Below are 23,807 nucleotides of genomic sequence, written 5' to 3' on the forward strand. Positions count from 1 at the left end.
GGTGTTCCCGTTTCCCGGACGCAGTGGACACTCCCGAATCAGATGTTCCATGGATCCGCAGTAGAAACACAATCCCCCAGCGTGGCGGAACTGCCGTATCTGTGTGCGGATGCATTGTACCCCCAATTGCATTGGCTCTGGCAACTCCAGTGCAGGACTAAGAGGCATGGTAGCACTTGGGGGAGCAGGAATGTTGCTGGGAGTACTGGAGAACGGAACTTGAAAGTTATGGAAGCGAGTGCGCTGACGCTCAGAGCGGCGTACCTGTATACGTTGATCCACTCGGACAGCCAAATCAATGAGGACCTCCAATTGATCCGGCCTGGATTGGTGAGAGAGTTCGTCCTTGATGGGATCTGCCAGGCCTTGCCAGAATACGGAGACGAGAGCCTCTTGTCCCCAGTTAGTCTCGGCTGCTAGAGTCCGGAATTCCACAGCAAAATGTGTCACCATTTGCCGTCCCTGAGTGATCTGGAGGAGAGAAACAGATGCCATCTCACGACGAGCGGGAGAATCGAATACTCGTTGAAACTCGGCTTTAAATGCCGGGTAATCTTGGGTAAGGTCAGAACATCGCTCCCAAACCGGGGAAGCCCAAGCCAGTGCGCTGGCAGTGAGGAGGTTATAAATGTAGGCTACCTTCTTGCGATCAGTATTGTAGAGATGGGGGGCAATTTCAAACTGCACCTCACACTGGTTTACGAAACCCCTACAATCTTGCAGTTCACCTGCATAAGGCTTGGGGGGAGGAGTCCTTAAATCTGAGCTGCTAACTGCGCTTGTGGAGTGTGGGCTTACATCTGGCGGGGTCGCGGTCGGTACCCTGTCTGAGAGTACAGCAACCTGGTGTAAGTGCCACAATTTGATCCGCCATGGCCTGGATTTGCTGAAGCAGATTGGAGAGAAACTGTTGAAGTTCGGTCTGGTCTGCATCTTGTGGGCTCGACATAATGTTACGCCGGTGATGCCCGCAGACCAGACCCGTCCCCTGAGCTGAAGGGGGAAGTGGTAATACATGCACCCGCAGCAAAGGGAGCGTGTCCGGAGTGTGGTATGAAGCGTTGCCAGGCCAGGTGTAGTAAGGTAGACAAAACTTGCCGGTACCGGTTGTAGAGATAGAGTGAAGGATGCCTCGCCGAAGTCAGGGAGTGGAGAGCGGAGATAGGTCATTGTCCAAGCTGTGTTCAAGAGGTTACCAGAGTGAGGGTTGTCCAAGGAGTACCGAGATCGAGAGCCAGAGGGGGTAGTCGTACAAGCCGCATCAGAACCTGTGAAAAAACTGAGAGAATCCAGAAGTACTTCCATACAGAGACTATGTCGAGCAAAGACTGAGTGCAGAGAGGAGCTAGATAAAGCAGGAAGGTCCAATTAGGAACGGAGGCGGGACAGGAAGAGCTAACGGGAGACACTGCAGATTTGTGCAGGCATAACAGGCCAGGTGAGTCTTGTTGGTAACCTGAGTATGCCCGTGCAGTGTGCAGGGGCGGAGCCTGAGGTCCGGGGGATGGGAAGAAGAGTGTGCAGACTGAGCGTTCTTCGTAACTCGTGTGCGCGAGTGAACCGAGCCAGTGGATGGTGCAGGTGTGCGTGCAGAGGGGCGTGGGCGCGCCCGGCACTGAGTCGAGGAATCGCCGAGGGGAGTGATCCCGCGACGGCGGCAGGGGCGAGGAGCCGTGGAGGCCGGTAAGGCAGGTTTGTTTTGTATGTCCAGGGACTCCCTGCGGGAAGGGGGTGATTTGTGGGTAGAGCGTGGAGAACGCCGATTCCTGACAGTTCTGTCTCTGAATTTAATATCAAAGTACAAAGCACATTTGTTCTTAAAGAGAATCATTCTGTTTCACAAAAGAGTCCTTAAAGTTTACATTTGATTAATTTCTTAATTTTCTGTAAACTTCAGGAAGTTACAGTACAATTATTACAGTACATTAATGACCATTTTTCAGTAAAATTCAAGCTAAGTTGTTTATTTCTTCAACAGGTTTAGAAAGCCATGCTTAGCTTTTGTGAATGATAACAATAAAACATTACAAATGCTTTTTCATAACAAAAAGCTATTTGTGCTGAAGTGTGATAAGCAGTTGAACTATAACATTGATTATTCCCATTATATTTAAACAATATAGTTTTGGCACCTGTAAAGAATGTACACATCTCAATACATGCAGTACTTAGCACAGTCCTTAAGAAGAATTCAAATATTATCTGTAATTATAAAGTGGAAGAATTCCCTCACTCTCACACTAAAGTGCTCATTATCCTTTGTCACCTTAAGTTATTTCTGTAGGGGTAAGCCGTTTCTCCTCTATTTTATATTGTGCAAAGTATTGCACACAAATGACCTCTTAGCACTATGTTGCAGCATAGAGATACTTATCAATAGAAGACAATGCATTTATTGAAATGGAGTTCTTTATTAAATGTTTTACAGCCAGCAGCACCCTAAAATGTATAACTTGGAAAATGTTTGAAGAATTCAGAGTGTTTTCTTCTTTAGTGTGCCACATATTCCAGTAAGTAAAGATTGCTTTGCCAAGCAGATACAAACAAAATGCAAAGTGCAGTGAAGTTTTAAATAACACGTTACCACTGAAAAAGTCAACGTAGTCAGGAGGATTTGAACCTGCGCGGGGAAACCCCAATGGATTTCAAGTCCATCGCCTTAACCACTCGGCCATGACTACATAGCTGGTAGTACTGAATACAGTCACACAGATAGCTCTTGAGCGGATATGGGTAACACTCACTAATGAATGATGACCAATATGAACTAAATAACCATGAGAACATTTTCATAAAGAGAAATACATGACTTGTTTGTACACATTGTTTAAACAACATTATCTTTGTAAAATGTTGCTTCTATTGGGTTTTTGAACAATGACGAGAAATACTTTTTGTTAACCACATTCAATGTACAGTATGAAACAGATCTGAGGCAGAAAAAAAAGAAAAGGTGTTAAAACGAGTAATGGGAAAATGATCTAACTTGGATGTCAGAGATTAAAAGAGCAGAGTTGGAGGGCCATTGGGGCAAGAAGAACATGGATCATTACAGGAACCTGCTCCAGTGGCGTAATCGGTTAGCGCACGGTACTTATATGTCAGTATATGCTAAGCTATGCCGAGGTTGTGAGTTCAAGCCTCACCTGAAGCAAACCCTTTTTTTTGTTTCATCAACCAATAGCATTGTTTGAATGTATACAATGTTAAATAAAAGGCCTATGGATGTAAATTGTAAAATGTAATCTTTTACATTAAAAACAACATTTCCGCATTTTGCTATTTGGCTTACATTGGAGCGCATGTAAAGCAGTCAAATTCAATAGGTGTCTCAATGTGGGCAAGAAGATATTGGTAATTGATGATGTATGATTTAAAAAAATTAAAAAATGAGAGCTGTCCAAGCACATTCTTCCTTTTTTCAAATCAAAATACACCAGTGGAGCCAATGCTACTCATTATTTGGGTCTAGAGGATACATATATTTCCAGATTTATATATCCTAAAAAGGCAATCTTTAATGAGCATCCTGTCTATCTGTACTAAGTAAGGGTCAGCCTATCCCCCCTTCTTAACCCAATTATTCACCTCTCACATTCGTATCTTGTTCATCATATGTAAACCACTTCTCACCTCTCTCATAATCTGTTGTTATTACATTTCCTCCTCCTACCCCCTGAGAATGATTAATAAACAAATCTAAACTCAATACAAAACCCCATTAAGAGTTAAAATTCACCCTAGCAAAGTAACATTCTACCTTTCAATCAAGCCTGAAATATTTTTTCAAACACAATTTGCACCTGAATGGCGGTGGTGGAACAAAAGCTTTCTACGTTTTGTTTTTAAATCCAAACTAGTATAAATCCCTCTTAAGAGTTAATCCTCACTGTAGCACAACCCCATGCTATTTCACCAGAGTCTTCAATTGAATAAATTCTCTTATTGCTATAGGCGAGTGGATCTTGTATGTGGTAGAAACCAAGAGTGCTGAAAGAAGTTTTGCATGTACGACCACCTTTTCTTTCAGTTTTACTTGCTTTATGCTTTATGCTTTATCAGAGTGGGCAATCATAAATGACAACATAGAAGAGGAATAAAGAATCTTCTTTTTTTGCCAATTACATAGCAAGCTAAAGGAAAACATGCTAAAACCACATTGAAGATTTGAGTAACACAGTTAAAGTAAATATGAAGGAACAAAGTTTGATGTTAATATTAAAGAGATTTTAAATGCCTTAAGCATAGAATAAAATATTCCAACACATTTGAACTTTGCAACTCACTCAAAAAATCATGTCTTTTGATCAATTTTAAACAGAGGGTTCTCACTTGAGAAAGACCACTTTTTGATGGTTGAAACGTTGTGCATTTGATATAATAAAATCTTTAAATCCGTAGAGCCCTGAATCCTCCGTTTCTTTTGCTGACTTTGGAGTCTGTCATTCACAGGGACTCCCCTGGATCAGGAGCACCAGTAACAGCAAGTATCAGTTAGAGTTTTCAGTTTTTGGTGTGCAGCATTTATCTTGTTTTTTTCTGCTTTTGATCAATTTTGACATACAAAGGTTGGAGGGATACCAACATTGATCTCTTGGGTATCTAGAGGGACTATCAATATGCAGACTATGGCAAAAGTATCAACAAAATAAACATGTCCAAGAATTAGGTATTCAATATTGTTAATCTGCAAGACAAAAACATACAGAACCCCTATAAGATCATATTGAACCCCCCAAAAAAATAAATCTGATTTTAATATAAAATGTTCTGTCTCTGAATTTAATATCAAAGTACAAAGTACATTTGTTCTTAATGAGAATCATTCTGTTTCACAAAAGATTCCATAAAGTTTACATTTGCTTAATTTCTTAATTTTCTGTAAACTACAGGAAGTTACAGTACAATTATTACAGTACATTAATGACCATTTTTCAGTAAAATTCATGCTAAGTTGGTTATTTCTTCAACAGGTTTAGAAAGCCCTGCTTATCTTTTGTGAATGATAACAATAAAACATTACAAATGCTTTTTCATAACAAAAAGCTATTTGTGCTGAAGTGTGATAAGCAGTTGAACTATAACATTGATTATTCCCATTATATTTAAACAATATAGTTTTGGCAGAATGTAAAGAATGTACACATCTCAATACATGCAGTACTTAGCACAGTCCTTAAGAAGAATTCAAATATTATCTGTAATTATAAAGTGGAAGAATTCCCTCACTCTCACACTAAAGTGCTCATTATCCTTTGTCACCTTAAGTTATTTCTGTAGGGGTAAGCCGTTTCTCGTCTATTTTATGTTGTGCAAAGTATTGCACACAAATGACCTCTTATCACTATGTTGCAGCATAGAGATACTTATCAATAGAAGACAATGCATTTATTGAAATGGAGTTCTTTATTAAATGTTTTACAGCCAGCAGCACCCTATAATGTATAACTTGGAAAATGTTTGAAGAATTCAGAGTGTTTTCTTCTTTAGTGTGCCACATATTCCAGTAAGTAAAGATTGCTTTGCCAAGCAGATACAAACAAAATGCAAAGTGCAGTGAAGTTTTTAATAACACGTTACCACTGAAAAAGTCAACGTAGTCAGCAGGATTCGAACCTGCGCGGGGAAACCCCAATGGATTTCAAGTCCATCGCCTTAAACTCTCGGCCATGACTACATAGCTGGTAGTACTGAATACAGTCACACAGATAGCTCTTGAGCGGATATGGGTAACACTCACTAATGAATGATGACCAATATGAACTAAATAACCATGAGAACATTTTCATAAAGAGAAATACATGACTTGTTTGTACACATTGTTTAAACAACATTATCTTTGTAAAATGTTGCTTCTATTGGGTTTTTGAACAATGACGAGAAATACTTTTTGTTAACCACATTCAATGTACAGTATGAAACAGATCTGAGGCAGAAAAAAAGAAAAGGTGTTAAAAGGAGTAATGGGAAAATGATCTAACTTGGATGTCAGAGATTAAAAGAGCAGAGTTGGAGGACAATTGGGGCAAGAAGAACATGGGTCATTACAGGAACCTGCTCCAGTGGCGTAATCGGTTAGCGCACGGTACTTATATGTCAGTATATGCTAAGCTATGCCGAGGTTGTGAGTTCAAGCCTCACCTGAAGCAAACCCTTTTTTGTTTCATCAACCAATAGCATTGTTTGAATGTATACAATGTTAAATAAAAGGCCTATGGATGTAAATTGTAAAATGTAATCTTTTACATTAAAAACAACATTTCCGCATTTTGCTATTTGGCTTACATTGGAGCGCATGTAAAGCAGTCAAATTCAATAGGTGTCTCAATGTGGGCAAGAAGATATTGGTAATTGATGATGTATGATTTAAAAAAATAAAAAAATGAGAGCTGTCCAAGCACATTTTTCCTTTTTTCAAACCAAAATACACCAGTGGAGCCAATGCTACTCATTACTTGGGTCTAGAGGATACATATATTTCCAGATTTATATATCCTAAAAAGGCAAACTTTAATGAGCATCCTGTCAATCTGTACTATGTAAGGGTCAGCATATCCCCCCTTCTTAACCCAACTATTCACCTCTCACATTCGTATCTTGCTCATCATATGTAAACCACATGTCAACTCTCTCATAATCGGTTGTTATTACATTACCTCCACCTACCTCCTGAGAATGATTAATAAACAAATCTAAACTCAATACAAAACCCCATTAAGAGTTAAAATTCACCCTAGCAAAGCCACATTCTACCTTTCAATCAAGCTTTAAATATTTTTTAAAACACAATTTGCACCTGAATGGCGGTGGTGGAACAAAAGCTTTCTATGTTTTGCTTTTAAATCCAAACAAGTATAAATCCCTCTTAAGTGTTAATCCTCACTGTAGCACAACCCCATGCTATTTCACCAGAGTCTTCAATTGAATAAATTCTCTTATTGCTATAGGCGAGTGGATCTTGTATGTGGTAGAAACCAAGAGTGCTGAAAGAAGTTTTGCATGTACGACCACCTTTTCTTTCAGTTTTACTTGCTTTATGCTTTATGCTTTATCAGAGTGGGCAATCATAAATGACAACATTGAAGAGGAATAAAGAATCTTCTTTTTTTGCCAATTACATGGCAAGCTAAAGGAAAACATGCTAAAACAACACTGAAGATTTGAGTAACACAGTTAAAGTAAATATGAAGGAACAAGGCTTGATGTTAATATTAAAGATATTTTGAATGCCTTAAGCATAGAATAAAATATTCCAACACATTTGAACTTTGCAACTCACTCAAAAAATCATGTCTTTTGATCAATTTTAAACAGAGGGTTCTCACTTGAGAAAGACCACTTTTTGATGGTTGAAACGTTGTGCATTTGATATAATAAATTCTTTAAATCCGTAGAGCCCTGAATCCTCCGTTTCTTTTGCTGACTTTGGAGTCTGTCATTCACAGGGACTCCCCTGGATCAGGAGCACCAGTAACAGCAAGTATCAGTTAGAGTTTTCAGTTTTTGGTGTGCAGCATTTATCTTGTTTTTTTCTGCTTTTGATCAATTTTGACATACAAAGGGTGGAGGGATACCAACATTGATCTCTTGGGTATCTAGAGGGAACTATCAATATGCAAACTATGGCAAAAGTATCAACAAAATAAACATGTCCACGAATTAGGTATTCAATATTGTTAATCTGCAAGACAAAAACATACAGAACCCCTATAAGATCATATTGAACCCCCCCAAAAAATAAATCTGATTTTAATATAACATGTTCTGTCTCTGAATTTAATATCAAAGTACAAAGTACATTTGTTCTTAATGAGAATCATTCTGTTTCACAAAAGATTCCATAAAGTTTACATTTGATTAATTTCTTAATTTTCTGTAAACTTCAGGAAGTTACAGTACAATTATTACAGTACATTAATGACCATTTTTCAGTAAAATTCAAGCTAAGTTGTTTATTTCTTCAACAGGTTTAGAAAGCCCTGCTTATCATTTGTGAATGATAACAATAAAACATTACAAATGCTTTTTCATAACAAAAAGCTATTTGTGCTGAAGTGTGATAAGCAGTTGAACTATAACATTGATTATTCCCATTATATTTAAACAATATAGTTTTGGCAGAATGTAAAGAATGTACACATCTCAATACATGCAGTACTTAGCACAGTCCTTAAGAAGAATTCAAATATTATCTGTAATTATAAAGTGGAAGAATTCCCTCACTCTCACACTAAAGTGCTCATTATCCTTTGTCACCTTAAGTTATTTCTGTAGGGGTAAGCCGTTTCTCCTCTATTTTATGTTGTGCAAAGTATTGCACACAAACGACCTCTTAGCACTATGTTGCAGCATAGAGATACTTATCAATAGAAGACAATGCATTTATTGAAATGGAGTTCTTTATTAAATGTTTTATAGCCAGCAGCACCCTAAAATGTATAACTTGGAAAATGTTTGAAGAATTCAGAGTGTTTTCTTCTTTAGTGTGCCACATATTCCAGTAAGTAAAGATTGCTTTGCCAAGCAGATACAAAAAAAATAAAAAAATGAGAGCTGTCCAAGCACATTCTTCCTTTTTTCAAATCAAAATACACCAGTGGAGCCAATGCTACTCATTATTTGGGTCTAGAGGATACATATATTTCCAGATTTATATATCCTAAAAAGGCAATCTTTAATGAGCATCCTGTCTATCTGTACTAAGTAAGGGTCAGCCTATCCCCCCTTCTTAACCCAATTATTCACCTCTCACATTCGTATCTTGTTCATCATATGTAAACCACTTCTCACCTCTCTCATAATCTGTTGTTATTACATTTCCTCCTCCTACCCCCTGAGAATGATTAATAAACAAATCTAAACTCAATACAAAACCCCATTAAGAGTTAAAATTCACCCTAGCAAAGTAACATTCTACCTTTCAATCAAGCCTGAAATATTTTTTCAAACACAATTTGCACCTGAATGGCGGTGGTGGAACAAAAGCTTTCTACGTTTTGTTTTTAAATCCAAACTAGTATAAATCCCTCTTAAGAGTTAATCCTCACTGTAGCACAACCCCATGCTATTTCACCAGAGTCTTCAATTGAATAAATTCTCTTATTGCTATAGGCGAGTGGATCTTGTATGTGGTAGAAACCAAGAGTGCTGAAAGAAGTTTTGCATGTACGACCACCTTTTCTTTCAGTTTTACTTGCTTTATGCTTTATGCTTTATCAGAGTGGGCAATCATAAATGACAACATAGAAGAGGAATAAAGAATCTTCTTTTTTTGCCAATTACATAGCAAGCTAAAGGAAAACATGCTAAAACCACATTGAAGATTTGAGTAACACAGTTAAAGTAAATATGAAGGAACAAAGTTTGATGTTAATATTAAAGAGATTTTAAATGCCTTAAGCATAGAATAAAATATTCCAACACATTTGAACTTTGCAACTCACTCAAAAAATCATGTCTTTTGATCAATTTTAAACAGAGGGTTCTCACTTGAGAAAGACCACTTTTTGATGGTTGAAACGTTGTGCATTTGATATAATAAAATCTTTAAATCCGTAGAGCTCTGAATCCTCCGTTTCTTTTGCTGACTTTGGAGTCTGTCATTCACAGGGACTCCCCTGGATCAGGAGCACCAGTAACAGCAAGTATCAGTTAGAGTTTTCAGTTTTTGGTGTGCAGCATTTATCTTGTTTTTTTCTGCTTTTGATCAATTTTGACATACAAAGGTTGGAGTGATACCAACATTGATCTCTTGGGTATCTAGAGGGACTATCAATATGCAGACTATGGCAAAAGTATCAACAAAATAAACATGTCCAAGAATTAGGTATTCAATATTGTTAATCTGCAAGACAAAAACATACAGAACCCCTATAAGATCATATTGAACCCCCCAAAAAAATAAATCTGATTTTAATATAAAATGTTCTGTCTCTGAATTTAATATCAAAGTACAAAGTACATTTGTTCTTAATGAGAATCATTCTGTTTCACAAAAGATTCCATAAAGTTTACATTTGATTAATTTCTTAATTTTCTGTAAACTACAGGAAGTTACAGTACAATTATTACAGTACATTAATGACCATTTTTCAGTAAAATTCATGCTAAGTTGGTTATTTCTTCAACAGGTTTAGAAAGCCCTGCTTATCTTTTGTGAATGATAACAATAAAACATTACAAATGCTTTTTCATAACAAAAAGCTATTTGTGCTGAAGTGTGATAAGCAGTTGAACTATAACATTGATTATTCCCATTATATTTAAACAATATAGTTTTGGCAGAATGTAAAGAATGTACACATCTCAATACATGCAGTACTTAGCACAGTCCTTAAGAAGAATTCAAATATTATCTGTAATTATAAAGTGGAAGAATTCCCTCACTCTCACACTAAAGTGCTCATTATCCTTTGTCACCTTAAGTTATTTCTGTAGGGGTAAGCCGTTTCTCGTCTATTTTATGTTGTGCAAAGTATTGCACACAAATGACCTCTTATCACTATGTTGCAGCATAGAGATACTTATCAATAGAAGACAATGCATTTATTGAAATGGAGTTCTTTATTAAATGTTTTACAGCCAGCAGCACCCTATAATGTATAACTTGGAAAATGTTTGAAGAATTCAGAGTGTTTTCTTCTTTAGTGTGCCACATATTCCAGTAAGTAAAGATTGCTTTGCCAAGCAGATACAAACAAAATGCAAAGTGCAGTGAAGTTTTTAATAACACGTTACCACTGAAAAAGTCAACGTAGTCAGCAGGATTCGAACCTGCGCGGGGAAACCCCAATGGATTTCAAGTCCATCGCCTTAACCACTCGGCCATGACTACATAGCTGGTAGTACTGAATACAGTCACACAGATAGCTCTTGAGCGGATATGGGTAACACTCACTAATGAATGATGACCAATATGAACTAAATAACCATGAGAACATTTTCATAAAGAGAAATACATGACTTGTTTGTACACATTGTTTAAACAACATTATCTTTGTAAAATGTTGCTTCTATTGGGTTTTTGAACAATGACGAGAAATACTTTTTGTTAACCACATTCAATGTACAGTATGAAACAGATCTGAGGCAGAAAAAAAGAAAAGGTGTTAAAAGGAGTAATGGGAAAATGATCTAACTTGGATGTCAGAGATTAAAAGAGCAGAGTTGGAGGACAATTGGGGCAAGAAGAACATGGGTCATTACAGGAACCTGCTCCAGTGGCGTAATCGGTTAGCGCACGGTACTTATATGTCAGTATATGCTAAGCTATGCCGAGGTTGTGAGTGCAAGCCTCACCTGAAGCAAACCCTTTTTTGTTTCATCAACCAATAGCATTGTTTGAATGTATACAATGTTAAATAAAAGGCCTATGGATGTAAATTGTAAAATGTAATCTTTTACATTAAAAACAACATTTCCGCATTTTGCTATTTGGCTTACATTGGAGCGCATGTAAAGCAGTCAAATTCAATAGGTGTCTCAATGTGGGCAAGAAGATATTGGTAATTGATGATGTATGATTTAAAAAAATAAAAAAATGAGAGCTGTCCAAGCACATTTTTCCTTTTTTCAAACCAAAATACACCAGTGGAGCCAATGCTACTCATTACTTGGGTCTAGAGGATACATATATTTCCAGATTTATATATCCTAAAAAGGCAAACTTTAATGAGCATCCTGTCAATCTGTACTATGTAAGGGTCAGCATATCCCCCCTTCTTAACCCAACTATTCACCTCTCACATTCGTATCTTGCTCATCATATGTAAACCACATGTCAACTCTCTCATAATCGGTTGTTATTACATTACCTCCACCTACCTCCTGAGAATGATTAATAAACAAATCTAAACTCAATACAAAACCCCATTAAGAGTTAAAATTCACCCTAGCAAAGCCACATTCTACCTTTCAATCAAGCTTTAAATATTTTTTAAAACACAATTTGCACCTGAATGGCGGTGGTGGAACAAAAGCTTTCTATGTTTTGCTTTTAAATCCAAACAAGTATAAATCCCTCTTAAGTGTTAATCCTCACTGTAGCACAACCCCATGCTATTTCACCAGAGTCTTCAATTGAATAAATTCTCTTATTGCTATAGGCGAGTGGATCTTGTATGTGGTAGAAACCAAGAGTGCTGAAAGAAGTTTTGCATGTACGACCACCTTTTCTTTCAGTTTTACTTGCTTTATGCTTTATGCTTTATCAGAGTGGGCAATCATAAATGACAACATTGAAGAGGAATAAAGAATCTTCTTTTTTTGCCAATTACATGGCAAGCTAAAGGAAAACATGCTAAAACAACACTGAAGATTTGAGTAACACAGTTAAAGTAAATATGAAGGAACAAGGCTTGATGTTAATATTAAAGATATTTTGAATGCCTTAAGCATAGAATAAAATATTCCAACACATTTGAACTTTGCAACTCACTCAAAAAATCATGTCTTTTGATCAATTTTAAACAGAGGGTTCTCACTTGAGAAAGACCACTTTTTGATGGTTGAAACGTTGTGCATTTGATATAATAAATTCTTTAAATCCGTAGAGCCCTGAATCCTCCGTTTCTTTTGCTGACTTTGGAGTCTGTCATTCACAGGGACTCCCCTGGATCAGGAGCACCAGTAACAGCAAGTATCAGTTAGAGTTTTCAGTTTTTGGTGTGAAGCATTTATCTTGTTTTTTTTGGCTTTTGATCAATTTTGACATACAAAGGGTGGAGGGATACCAACATTGATCTCTTGGGTATCTAGAGGGAACTATCAATATGCAAACTATGGCAAAAGTATCAACAAAATAAACATGTCCACGAATTAGGTATTCAATATTGTTAATCTGCAAGACAAAATCATACAGAACCCCTATAAGATCATATTGAACCCCCCCAAAAAATAAATCTGATTTTAATATAACATGTTCTGTCTCTGAATTTAATATCAAAGTACAAAGTACATTTGTTCTTAATGAGAATCATTCTGTTTCACAAAAGATTCCATAAAGTTTACATTTGATTAATTTCTTAATTTTCTGTAAACTTCAGGAAGTTACAGTACAATTATTACAGTACATTAATGACCATTTTTCAGTAAAATTCAAGCTAAGTTGTTTATTTCTTCAACAGGTTTAGAAAGCCCTGCTTATCATTTGTGAATGATAACAATAAAACATTACAAATGCTTTTTCATAACAAAAAGCTATTTGTGCTGAAGTGTGATAAGCAGTTGAACTATAACATTGATTATTCCCATTATATTTAAACAATATAGTTTTGGCAGAATGTAAAGAATGTACACATCTCAATACATGCAGTACTTAGCACAGTCCTTAAGAAGAATTCAAATATTATCTGTAATTATAAAGTGGAAGAATTCCCTCACTCTCACACTAAAGTGCTCATTATCCTTTGTCACCTTAAGTTATTTCTGTAGGGGTAAGCCGTTTCTCGTCTATTTTATGTTGTGCAAAGTATTGCACACAAATGACCTCTTATCACTATGTTGCAGCATAGAGATACTTATCAATAGAAGACAATGCATTTATTGAAATGGAGTTCTTTATTAAATGTTTTACAGCCAGCAGCACCCTATAATGTATAACTTGGAAAATGTTTGAAGAATTCAGAGTGTTTTCTTCTTTAGTGTGCCACATATTCCAGTAAGTAAAGATTGCTTTGCCAAGCAGATACAAACAAAATGCAAAGTGCAGTGAAGTTTTTAATAACACGTTACCACTGAAAAAGTCAACATAGTCAGCAGGATTCGAACCTGCGCGGGGAAACCCCAATGGATTTCAAGTCCATCGCCTTAACCACTCGGCCATGACTACATAGCTGGTAGTACTGAATACAGTCACACAGATAGCTCTTGAGCGGATATGGGTAACACTCACTAATGAATGATGACCAATATGAACTAAATAACCATGAGAACATTTTCATAAAGAGAAATACATGACTTGTTTGTACACAATGTTTAAACAACATTATCTTTGTAAAATGTTGCTTCTATTGGGTTTTTGAACAATGACGAGAAATACTTTTTGTTAACCACATTCAATGTACAGTATGAAACAGATCTGAGGCAGAAAAAAAGAAAAGGTGTTAAAAGGAGTAATGGGAAAATGATCTAACTTGGATGTCAGAGATTAAAAGAGCAGAGTTGGAGGACAATTGGGGCAAGAAGAACATGGATCATTACAGGAACCTGCTCCAGTGGCGTAATCGGTTAGCGCACGGTACTTATATGTCAGTATATGCTAAGCTATGCCGAGGTTGTGAGTTCAAGCCTCACCTGAAGCAAACCCTTTTTTGTTTCATCAACCAATAGCATTGTTTGAATGTATACAATGTTAAATAAAAGGCCTATGGATGTAAATTGTAAAATGTAATCTTTTACATTAAAAACAACATTTCCGCATTTTGCTATTTGGCTTACATTGGAGCGCATGTAAAGCAGTCAAATTCAATAGGTGTCTCAATGTGGGCAAGAAGATATTGGTAATTGATGATGTATGATTTAAAAAAATAAAAAAATGAGAGCTGTCCAAGCACATTTTTCCTTTTTTCAAACCAAAATACACCAGTGGAGCCAATGCTACTCATTACTTGGGTCTAGAGGATACATATATTTCCAGATTTATATATCCTAAAAAGGCAAACTTTAATGAGCATCCTGTCAATCTGTACTATGTAAGGGTCAGCATATCCCCCCTTCTTAACCCAACTATTCACCTCTCACATTCGTATCTTGCTCATCATATGTAAACCACATGTCAACTCTCTCATAATCGGTTGTTATTACATTACCTCCACCTACCTCCTGAGAATGATTAATAAACAAATCTAAACTCAATACAAAACCCCATTAAGAGTTAAAATTCACCCTAGCAAAGCCACATTCTACCTTTCAATCAAGCTTTAAATATTTTTTAAAACACAATTTGCACCTGAATGGCGGTGGTGGAACAAAAGCTTTCTATGTTTTGCTTTTAAATCCAAACAAGTATAAATCCCTCTTAAGTGTTAATCCTCACTGTAGCACAACCCCATGCTATTTCACCAGAGTCTTCAATTGAATAAATTCTCTTATTGCTATAGGCGAGTGGATCTTGTATGTGGTAGAAACCAAGAGTGCTGAAAGAAGTTTTGCATGTACGACCACCTTTTCTTTCAGTTTTACTTGCTTTATGCTTTATGCTTTATCAGAGTGGGCAATCATAAATGACAACATTGAAGAGGAATAAAGAATCTTCTTTTTTTGCCAATTACATGGCAAGCTAAAGGAAAACATGCTAAAACAACACTGAAGATTTGAGTAACACAGTTAAAGTAAATATGAAGGAACAAGGCTTGATGTTAATATTAAAGATATTTTGAATGCCTTAAGCATAGAATAAAATATTCCAACACATTTGAACTTTGCAACTCACTCAAAAAATCATGTCTTTTGATCAATTTTAAACAGAGGGTTCTCACTTGAGAAAGACCACTTTTTGATGGTTGAAACGTTGTGCATTTGATATAATAAATTCTTTAAATCCGTAGAGCCCTGAATCCTCCGTTTCTTTTGCTGACTTTGGAGTTTATCATTCACAGGGACTCCCCTGGATCAGGAGCACCAGTAACAGCAAGTATCAGTTAGAGTTTTCAGTTTTTGGTGTGAAGCATTTATCTTGTTTTTTTTGGCTTTTGATCAATTTTGACATACAAAGGGTGGAGGGATACCAACATTGATCTCTTGGGTATCTAGAGGGAACTATCAATATGCAAACTATGGCAAAAGTATCAACAAAATAAACATGTCCACGAATTAGGTATTCAATATTGTTAATCTGCAAGACAAAAACATACAGAACCCCTATAAGATCATATTGAACCCCCCCAAAAAATAAATCTGATTTTAATATAACATGTTCTGTCTCTGAATTTAATATCAAAGTACAAAGTACATTTGTTCTTAATGAGAATCATTCTGTTTCACAAAAGATTCCATAAAGTTTACATTTGATTAATTTCTTAATTTTCTGTAAACTTCAGGAAGTTACAGTACAATTATTACAGTACATTAATGACCATTTTTCAGTAAAATTCAAGCTAAGTTGTTTATTTCTTCAACAGGTTTAGAAAGCCCTGCTTATCATTTGTGAATGATAACAATAAAACATTACAAATGCTTTTTCATAACAAAAAGCTATTTGTGCTGAAGTGTGATAAGCAGTTGAACTATAACATTGATTATTCCCATTATATTTAAACAATATAGTTTTGGCAGAATGTAAAGAATGTACACATCTCAATACATGCAGTACTTAGCACAGTCCTTAAGAAGAATTCAAATATTATCTGTAATTATAAAGTGGAAGAATTCCCTCACTCTCACACTAAAGTGCTCATTATCCTTTGTCACCTTAAGTTATTTCTGTAGGGGTAAGCCGTTTCTCCTCTATTTTATGTTGTGCAAAGTATTGCACACAAATGACCTCTTAGCGCTATGTTGCAGCATAGAAATACTTATCAATAGAAGACAATGCATTTATTGAAATGGAGTTCTTTATTAAATGTTTTACAGCCAGCAGCACCCTAAAATGTATAACTTGGAAAATGTTTGAAGAATTCAGAGTGTTTTCTTCTTTAGTGTGCCACATATTCCAGTAAGTAAAGATTGCTTTGCCAAGCAGATACAAACAAAATGCAAAGTGCAGTGAAGTTTTTAATAACACGTTACCACTGAAAAAGTCAACGTAGTCAGCAGGATTTGAACCTGCGCGGGGAAACCCCAAGGGATTTCTAGTCCATCGCCTTAACCACTCAGCCATGACTACATAGCTGGTAGTACTGAATACAGTCACACAGATGGCTCTTGAGCGGATATGGGTAACACTCACTAATGAATGATGACCAATATGAACTAAATAACCATGAGAACATTTTCATAAAGAGAAATACATGACTTTTTTGTACACATTGTTTAAACAACATTATCTTTGTAAAATGTTGCTTCTATTGGGTTTTTGAACAATGACGAGAAATACTTTTTGTTAACCACATTCAATGTACAGTATGAAACAGATCTGAGGCAGAAAAAAAAGAAAAGGGGTTAAAAGGAGTAATGGGAAAATGATCTAACTTGGATGTCAGAGATTAAAAGAGCAGAGTTGGAGGGCAATTGGGGCAAGAAGAACATGGATCATTACAGGAACATGCTCCAGTGGTGTAATTGGTTAGCGCATGGTACTTATATGTCAGTATATGCTAAGCTATGCTGAGGTTGTGAGTTCAAGCCTCACCTGAAGCAAACCCTTTTTTTGTTTCATCAACCAATAGCATTGTTTGAATGTATACAATGTTAAATAAAAGGCCTATGGATGTAAATTGTAAAATGTAATCTTTTACATTAAAAACAACATTTCCGCATTTTGCTATTTGGCTTACATTGGAGCGCATGTAAAGCAGTCAAATTCAATAGGTGTCTCAATGTGGACAAGAAGATATTGGTAATTGATGATGTATGATTTAAAAAAATAAAAAAATGAGAGCTGTCCAAGCACATTCTTCCTTTTTTCAAACCAAAATACACCAGTGGAGCCAATGCGACTCATTATTTGGGTCAAGAGGATACATATATTTTCAGATTCCTGTATCCTAAAAAGGCAATCTTTAATGAGCATCCTGTCTATCTGTACTAAGTAAGGGTCAGCCTATCCCCCCTTCGTAATCCAACTATTCACCTCTCACATTCGTATCTTGCTCACCATATGTAAACCACTTCTCACCTCTCTCGTAATCTGTTGTTATTACATTTCCTCCACCTACCCCCTGAGAATGATTAACAAAACAAATCTAAACTCAATACAAAACCCCATTAAGAATTAAAATTCACCCTAGCAAAGCCACATTCTACCTTTCAATCAAGCCTGAAATATTTTTTCAAACACAATTTGCACCTGAATGGCGGCGGTGGAACAAAAGCTTTCTATGTTTTGTTTTTACATCCAAACAAGTATAAATCCCTCTTAAGAGTTAATCCTCACTGTAGCACAACCCCATGCTATTTCACCAGAGTCTTCAATTGAATAAACTCTCTTATTGCAATAGGCGAGTGGATCTTGTATGTGGTAGAAACCAAGAGTGCTTAAAGAAGTTTTGCATGTACGACCACCTTTTCTTTCAGTTTTACTTGCTTTATGCTTTATGCTTTATCAGAGTGGGCAATCATACATGACAACATAGAAGAGGAATAAAGAATCTTCTTTTTTTGCCAATTGCATAGCAAGCTAAAGGAAAACATGCTAAAACCACATTGAAGATTTGAGTAACACAGTTAAAGTAAATATGAAGGAACAAGGCTTGATGTTAATATTAAAGATATTTTAAATGCCTTAAGCATAGAATAAAATATTCCAACACATTTGAACTTTGCAACTCACTCAAAAAATCATGTCTTTTGATCAATTTTAAACAGAGGGTTCTCACTTGAGAAAGACCACTTTTTGATGGTTGAAACGTTGTGCATTTGATATAATAAATTCTTTAAATCCTTCGTTTTTTTTGCTGACTTTGGAGTCTGTCATTCACAGGGACTCCCCTGGATCAGGAGCACCAGTAACAGCAAGTATCAGTTAGAGTTTTCAGATTTTGGTGTGCAGCATTTATCTTGTTTTTTTCTGCTTTTGATCAATTTTGACATACAAAGGGTGGAGGGATACCAACATTGATCTCTTGGGTATCTAGAGGGAACTATCAATATGCAGACTATGGCAAAAGTATCAACAAAATAAACATGTCCCAGCATTAGGTATTCAATATTGTTAATCTGCAAGACAAAAACATACAGAACCCCTATAAGATCAAATTGAACCCCCCAAAAAATAAATCTGATTTTAATATAAAATGTTCTTGTTACGCCGGTGCTTCCCGCAGACCAGACCCGTCCCCTGAGCTGAAGGGCGAAGTGGTAATACACGCACCCGCAGCAAAGGGAGCGTGTCCGGAGTGTGGTATGAAGCGTTGCCAGGCCAGGTGTAGTAAGGTAGACAATACTTGCCGGTACCGGTTGTAGAGATAGAGTGAAGGATGCCTCGCCGAAGTCAGGGAGTGGAGAGCGGAGATAGGTCATTGTCCAAGCCATGTTCAAGAGGTTACCAGAGTGAGGGTTGTCCAAGGAGTACCGAGATCGAGAGCCAGAGGGGGTAGTCGTACAAGCCGCATCAGAACCTGTGAAAAAACTGAGAGAATCCAGAAGTACTTCCATACAGAGACTATGTCGAGCAAAGACTGAGTGCAGAGAGGAGCTAGATAAAGCAGGAAGGTCCAATTAGGAACGGAGGCGGGACAGGAAGAGCTACAGTGTGTCACTGCAGATTGGTGCAGGCATAACAGGCCAGGTGAGTCTTGTTGGTAACCTGAGTATGCCCGTGCAGTGTGCGGGGGCGGAGCCTGAGGTCCGGGGAACGGGAAGAAGAGTGTGCAGACTGAGCGTGCTCCGTAACTCGTGTACGCGCGTGAACCGAGCCAGTGGATGGTGCAGGTGTGCGTGCAGGTGTGCGTGCAGGGGGGCGTGGGCGCGCCCGGCACTGAGCAGAGGAATCGCCGAGGGGAGTGATCCCGCGACGGCGGCAGGGGCGAGGGGTCGTGGAGGCCGGTAAGGCAGGTTTGTTTTGTGTGTCCAGGGACTCCCTGCGGGAAGGGGGTGCTTTGTGTGTGGAGCGTGGAGAACGCCGATTCCTGACAGTACCCCCCTTTTCAGGAACGGCCCCAGGACGATCCAAGAACGGTTTCTCTGGAAACTTTTTCCTGAAGGACTTAAGAAGTTCCGGGGCATGAATGTCCTTTGAAGGTACCCAGGATCTCTCTTCAGGGCCAAAGCCCTTCCATTGCACCAAGAACTGGAGCTGACCCCTGGATAGGCGAGAATCCAAAAGAGAGTGAACTTCATATTCCTCGTTATTTTGTACAGTAATGGGATCCGGTTTACGAGTCTGATCCGGAAAGAAGTGACTGGAGATAAATGGTTTTAAGAGGGACACATGAAAGACATTGGGAATCTTCATACTGGGTGGTAGTTGGAGCCGGTATGCCACGGGATTGATTTGTTCGCAAATAGGGAAGGGACCCAGGATCTTAGGTGCCAGTTTAGGAGATGGTACCTTGAGGTGGATATTCTTAGAGGAGAGCCATACCAAATCCCCTGATTTGTAACTGGGCGCCGAACGACGACGACGATCGGCCTGTAGTTTCGATCTGCGGGAGGAGTTGAGAAGGGTAGACTGAATCCTGGACCATGCGGTTTGGAGGGAAGAAATGCGTTCATCTACGGCTGGTACTCCAGAAGGGATGTTGGGGATGGGAAGACAGGGAGGATGGAACCCATAATTTATAAAGAAGGGCGACTCCCGGGTGGACTCGTTTTTGTCAGAATTTGCGGCATACTCTGCCCAAGAGAGGAGTTGAGCCCAATCATCCTGGAAATCGGATATGAAACATCTCAGGTACTTCTCCAGGGATTGATTGATTCTCTCCGTTTGTCCATTGGACTGAGGATGATAGGCGGAAGAGAAAGAAGAAGAGATGCCCAATCTCTTCGTGAAAGCTCAACAAAATTTGGATACAAACTGAGAACCTCTGTCAGAAACAATGGACGAAGGGATCCCATGAATCCGGAAAATCTGCTCCGTAAAGATATCAGCAAGGGCGGGGGAGGTGGGTAATCCTTTAAGTGGAATGAAATGGGACATCTTCGAGAACCTGTCCATGACCACCAAGATAGTGTTCATTCCTCTGGACCTGGGCAACTCCACGATGAAGTCCATCGAAATGTGGGACCAGGGGTGGTCGAGAACTGGAAGGGGTAACAGAAAACCCTGAGGCTTTTGACGGAGAGTCTTGCTTTGAGCACACGTGGGGAAGGCGCCGGTGAACTCCAGAATATCTTGAGACATCCTTGGCCACCAGAAATTCCAACGAATGAGATCAGTAGTCTTCTTAAAACCTGGATGACCTGCAGATTTAGAGGAGTGACCCCAAGACAAGACCTCTGGAACAAATTTGGAAGGTACAAAGTGTTTGTTGTCGGGAACGACCAAGTCCTTGGGAATGCGTCTCTGGGAGTGCAAAATCTTGTCAAGATTCTTGAAAGAAGACGTGGCGAGAATCCTCTCATGCGGAAGGATAGTCTCCAAAGATTCCTCTGGCCTCTCTTCAGAAGAATGTATACGGGAGAGTGCGTCTACCTTTACGTTCTTGGTCCCGGGGATATAGGAAAGGTGAAAATCGAATCGAGAAAAAAAAAGAGCCCAACGAGCCTGTCGTGGACCAAGGCGTCGAGCGTTCTCTATGTAAAGAAGGTTCTTGTGGTCCGTGAGAATAGTAAACGGCTCTTTCGACCCCTCCAGCAGGTGTCTCCACTCTTGAAGAGCCATCTTCACGGCCAGAAGTTCCCTGTTACCCACGTCATAGTTCCTCTCGGCAGACGAGAATTTTTTGGAAAAATATGAACAGGGATGTAACTTATCTTGGGGTGTGGGTCTCTGAGAAAGAACGGCACCAGCACCGCAATCAGAAGCGTCGACCTCCAAGACGAAGGGAAGTTCAATGTTGGGATGACGGAGAATAGGTGCGGATATAAAGGCTTCCTTGAGTGTCTCGAAGGTGGAGATGGCCTCGGATGACCAAGCAGAAGGATCAGCTCCTTTTTTGGTGAGCGCAGTAAGGGGTGCCACAATGGTGGAAAAACTCCTTATAAACCTACGATAATAATTAGCGAACCCTAAAAAACGTTGTATGGCCTTGAGAGAGTTGGGTCTTGGCCATTCAGTGACTGCTTGAAGTTTACCGGAATCCATCATAAAGTCCTCATCGGAAATGATGTACCCCAGGAACGGAGTAGAGGTCTGATGAAAGGTGCACTTCTCCAGTTTGGCGTACAAATGGTGTTCACTGAGACGGGAAAGGACGTAGGAGGTGTGGCGTATATGGTCCTGGAGATCTTTGGAAAAAATCAGGATATCATCCAAGTATACAATAACAAAAATATTGAGTACCTTCCGAAAGACGTCGTTGATGAAATCCTGGAAGACAGCGGGAGCATTACATAAGCCGAAAGGCATTACCAGATATTCGTAGTGTCCACTACGCGTGTTGAAGGCCGTCTTCCATTCATCCCCCTTCCTGATGCGCACCAAGTTATAGGCACCACGTAGATCCAACTTGGAAAAAATCTTGGCCCCCTGTAATTTATCGTACAGTTCGGTAATAAGGGGAAGGAGGTAACGATTTTTAATAGTTATGTGGTTTAAACCCCTGTAGTCGATGCAAGGCCTCAACGACCCGTCCTTTTTCTTGACGAAGAAAAACCCAGCCCCTGCTGGGGAATTGGAGTGATGAATAAAGCCTTTCTTGAGATTCTCCTGAATATATTCATCCATAGTGTGAGATTCTGGTAACGACAAGGGGTAGGTCTTGGACTTGGGTAGGGAGTATGGAAAATAGCTGAAGCGCTCAAATGCAGGTATATCTCAAAATGATAATAAGCCAGACCACTGTACCAGGGTACTAACAATTGATATAGTACCTATTGTGTCATATAATGGGTACTATCCTCCTGAAGACAGGTGGTGTGTGGTGCAACCTGGAACTAGGTCGATCGGACAATCGTATGTCCTGTGTGGCGGCAAGAGGTCTGACTGTACCTTATTGAAAACGTCCTGGAATTGATGGTAAACGGAAGGTAGAATAACTTTGGGAACAGAGGTATTGGCCAGCAGTTGATGAGTCTCGCCTGACCTCGGCCTCCAGGAAATGGGAGCAGAGGAAGTCCACTCAATGAGAGGATTGTTAAGCTGTAGCCAAGGAAGACCAAGGGTGATGGGTATCCCAGGAGCGTGAATGGCATCAAGAACTAAGATCTCCTTGTGCAGATGTGAGGACAGAAGCAAGGGAGCTGTCTCTAAGGAGATGTGGGCCGGGGTAAGAGGACGTCCATTGATACCGACGAGTGTGATGGGAACCTTCTTTCTCACGAGTGGTATGCGGTTTAACCTGGCGAATTCAAGATACACGAAGTTTCCACCAGCTCCTGAGTCAATGAAAGCGGCGGTAGAAGTCTTGAACTTATCGCCTGAAAGGGAGACTGGAATTGTAAGTTTCTTAGGGAGTTCACCTTTAGAAAGGGGACGTGGAGACATTACACCCAGAGAGAGCCCCTCTGTACTCACTGGGTGTTCCCGTTTCCTGGACGCAGTGGACACTCCCGAATCAGATGTTCCATGGATCCGCAGTAGAAACACAATCCCCCAGCGTGGCGGAACTGCCGTATCTGTGTGCGGATGCGTTGTACCCCCAATTGCATTGGCTCTGGCAACTCCAGTGCAGGACTAATAGGTATGGTAGCACTTGGGGGAGCAGGAATGTTGCTGGGAGTACTGGAGAACGGAACTTGAAAGTTATGGAAGCGAGTGCGCTGACGCTCAGAGCGGCGTACCTGTTTACGTTGATCCACTCGGACAGCCAAATCAATGAGGACCTCCAATTGATCTGGCCTGGATTGGCGAGAGAGTTCATCCTTGATGGGATCTGCTTCAAGAGGTTACCAGAGTGAGCGTTGTCCAAGGAGTGCCAAGATCGAGAGCCAGAGAGGGTAGTCGTACAAGCCGCATCAGAACCTGTGAAAAGACTGAGAGAATCCAGAAGTACTTCCATACAGAGATTATGTCGAGCAAAGACTGAGAGCAGAGAGGAGCTAGATAAAGCAGGAAGGTCCAATTAGGAACGGAGGTGGGACAGGAAGAGCTAACGGGAGACACTGCAGAT

At 39.1% G+C, this 23,807-nt stretch overlaps 8 non-coding genes across 8 annotated transcripts; 3 read left to right on the forward strand and 5 right to left on the reverse strand.

Annotated features, from left to right (window-relative positions):
- Positions 1-2,599: 2,599 nt before the first annotated feature.
- Positions 2,600-2,681, reverse strand: TRNAS-UGA (transfer RNA serine (anticodon UGA)). Its single transcript has one exon. It is a non-coding gene; the product is annotated as a tRNA-Ser (tRNA).
- A 380-nt stretch (positions 2,682-3,061) lies between these two features.
- TRNAI-UAU (transfer RNA isoleucine (anticodon UAU)) lies at positions 3,062-3,154 on the forward strand. Its single transcript is given in 2 exon segments — positions 3,062-3,099; positions 3,119-3,154. It is a non-coding gene; the product is annotated as a tRNA-Ile (tRNA).
- A 2,441-nt stretch (positions 3,155-5,595) lies between these two features.
- TRNAS-UGA (transfer RNA serine (anticodon UGA)) lies at positions 5,596-5,677 on the reverse strand. Its single transcript has one exon. It is a non-coding gene; the product is annotated as a tRNA-Ser (tRNA).
- A 379-nt stretch (positions 5,678-6,056) lies between these two features.
- On the forward strand, positions 6,057-6,149 carry TRNAI-UAU (transfer RNA isoleucine (anticodon UAU)). The gene is given in 2 exon segments: positions 6,057-6,094; positions 6,114-6,149. It is a non-coding gene; the product is annotated as a tRNA-Ile (tRNA).
- A 4,603-nt stretch (positions 6,150-10,752) lies between these two features.
- TRNAS-UGA (transfer RNA serine (anticodon UGA)) lies at positions 10,753-10,834 on the reverse strand. The gene has a single exon. It is a non-coding gene; the product is annotated as a tRNA-Ser (tRNA).
- Positions 10,835-13,746: 2,912 nt separating this feature from the next.
- On the reverse strand, positions 13,747-13,828 carry TRNAS-UGA (transfer RNA serine (anticodon UGA)). The gene has a single exon. It is a non-coding gene; the product is annotated as a tRNA-Ser (tRNA).
- Positions 13,829-14,207: 379 nt separating this feature from the next.
- On the forward strand, positions 14,208-14,300 carry TRNAI-UAU (transfer RNA isoleucine (anticodon UAU)). The gene is given in 2 exon segments: positions 14,208-14,245; positions 14,265-14,300. It is a non-coding gene; the product is annotated as a tRNA-Ile (tRNA).
- Positions 14,301-16,740: 2,440 nt separating this feature from the next.
- TRNAS-AGA (transfer RNA serine (anticodon AGA)) lies at positions 16,741-16,822 on the reverse strand. Its single transcript has one exon. It is a non-coding gene; the product is annotated as a tRNA-Ser (tRNA).
- Between the last annotated feature and the right edge of the window lie 6,985 nt (positions 16,823-23,807).

Source organism: Ascaphus truei, assembly GCF_040206685.1.
Source record: "Ascaphus truei isolate aAscTru1 chromosome 12 unlocalized genomic scaffold, aAscTru1.hap1 SUPER_12_unloc_1, whole genome shotgun sequence".
NCBI lineage: Eukaryota > Metazoa > Chordata > Amphibia > Anura > Ascaphidae > Ascaphus > Ascaphus truei.